The 2,333-nt window shown below is 43.6% G+C and overlaps 1 long non-coding RNA gene across 1 annotated transcript; it reads left to right on the plus strand.

The window, feature by feature from the left end:
• Positions 1-277: 277 nt before the first annotated feature.
• Positions 278-1,767, plus strand: LOC135401629 (uncharacterized). The gene is made up of 4 exons (XR_010424871.1): positions 278-342; positions 1,212-1,291; positions 1,540-1,651; positions 1,717-1,767. It is a non-coding gene; the product is annotated as an uncharacterized LOC135401629 (long non-coding RNA).
• The last annotated feature ends 566 nt before the right edge of the window (positions 1,768-2,333 follow it).

The raw sequence follows: 2,333 nt of genomic DNA on the forward strand, positions 1-2,333 counted from the left end.
TGATACTCCACAGGCGTCTACAGGCTATCCCATGTTTTCCAAGCCAATCCAATTACACTCTTCTTCATTGCTTGTTTGCTGTTTCTGTGTGGCGCCATTTGTAATTCTTTCAATTTTCTGTCTGTGATTTTTGTGTCAATTTTCTCACTGCGATGTATATCTTGGTAAAATGGCCCGGCATAAATGTGCTAGATGTGTATCCCGTCGAAACCATCGTAGACGTCGATGTGGGATTAGATATATTGCGCAAACCCGAAAGCGTGAAGGACATCAAAGGCAAGAAATTATTTGTAAAATGGAATGAGGAAGCAGATCCCGCTGAAGCTTATATTGTGGCTGCAGGTGAGTACTTCCATACTTTATTATTTTCTGCATATTGAGTGCATTTTGTATACGCGCCGGAATCTCCACAAAATACCGACCGCAATACACGTGTTTGCAAGCGCAGGTGTTGTCTGCGCAGTCACAGGTTCTACACATTTCCACGAAAGGAATACGTGAAATGTCTAGGTGGCATGTTTGTTCCATTGCTTTTGTGATGTCTCAGTAATGGCGTATGACAAAAAAATGGAATGCCATGTGTATTGGATCAGTAGCCGCACTCGATCAGATTTGGTGCAGTATTCAGAACTTGCACTGTGGCTTCAGAATTACTAAACGCTGTCGGTATTTATTTCTTAAAACCATCACCAGATCGGGTATTAGGCTTGTTTTTAAGTTTTACAACATGCCTGGCTAGGAGGGCGGATCCAGGATCTTCCCGAGCCCTGGTCAGCACGGTAGATACACGATCTATAGGTAAACTAAACGCCATGTTAAGACAGAAATTGAGAAGGTTTGAAAGAAACGAAATTGTCTTTCTCCCCCCCCCCCCCTCCCCCCACACACACACTCCTCTAGATTCGCCCCTGCGTGGCTCGATATCGATATATATATAGAGAGAGAACATTGCAAAAAAGGGTAGTGAGCTTTTCGTGACAGTACCAAGCACACATTATTTTCATAATGCAATATGACATGTGCTTGATGTGGAGTGACCAACACTTGAAGCATTTTTTATTCTGGGACTTCCCAACAAAGTTAAGGTGTGCTTTGGTATTATGCTTCTGTGCTAATACTGCTAGTTTGAGCATGTTCATAAAATTGGTATCAGTTGGTGTTGAAATCACATGCTCATCTGCTTCAAGATATTGCACTTTTTATTTGTCTAGGAGCTCCAGATGCCCTTGAAAAAAAACGAAACAAGATGTTGAAGGCTCTTGAACTTGTGTCAGATATATGTGGTTCCACGGTGAGTAACCACACTTAGTGCCTCTGTTTATTCTTTACGAGACTACAGTTCCACTGATAACGTCTGTGGTTGTAGCAATTTGTATAGTTGATTAATGAAGAGTCCTCAAGGATGACCATGCATGACACAATGTGACCTTCACATCTTTCATCAACTTCTCTGCTTCATGTCATTTGATATGGTTATGTTTCTTAGTGAACAGAAAGCTCACTATGTTGCACAGCTAATGTCCATTGGATGGTTTACAGGAAGAAACTGCAGCGTGTGCAAGCTGCCAGGAAAAAAACAAAAGGATAGATGACCTCGAATATGCAAATTCTAGGCTTTCAAAAAAACTTCGAAAAGCAAAGGAAAAGTGTGGTAAGGTTCTACTCTGCTCTATGGCATTCTCCATACTCTGTATTTCAAATGGGCACCATTTTTAGAAATGACCAAGATGATGGGGAAAATGGAAGACATAATAGCAGCAGCATCATCACAGCAGGCTGCTGCCACTTGCACTGCAGCAAAAGTAAGCAACATGCACCCCATTGTGGTCCAACCCAGGAAAATGCTTTTTGTAGAGTACACCCGCTCACTTGTACGGTTTGGGACACAGTCGTCTAAAATCTGCAGCCCATGGCAGAGCAGACCCCTATCGGCAATGTTGCGCACAAGGGATCTGTACTAATACAGTCTCCGAGGTAAGGCCACACACCGCCACCTGTCGGGAGAGAGAACCATTGCATATTTTGTGGCATTTGCTTGGGAGAGCAGTCGAGCAGGCCCTCTCCTCGGGGAAGCTATTGCTATGACTCCTTTGTGTGCGACATTGGCGATAGGGGATCGCTTCACCAGCTGGAGACTTTGGACAATCATTCCCCAAACAGTACTATTTTCACGTGCTGAGTGATGTTTAGTTCAGTCACATAACTCTGCCATTCAGTGGTTCGCTTGGGTTGCAAAGAGTGGAAAATATGATCTCTATCTGACCATAAAGTCACGTCTTTGCAGGTGGACATTGGATTAGGCGTGTGCCTTGATGCAGGTGTGCTGCACCGGA

Source organism: Ornithodoros turicata, chromosome 1 (assembly GCF_037126465.1).
Source record: "Ornithodoros turicata isolate Travis chromosome 1, ASM3712646v1, whole genome shotgun sequence".
In the NCBI taxonomy this organism is placed as follows: Eukaryota; Metazoa; Arthropoda; class Arachnida; order Ixodida; family Argasidae; genus Ornithodoros; species Ornithodoros turicata.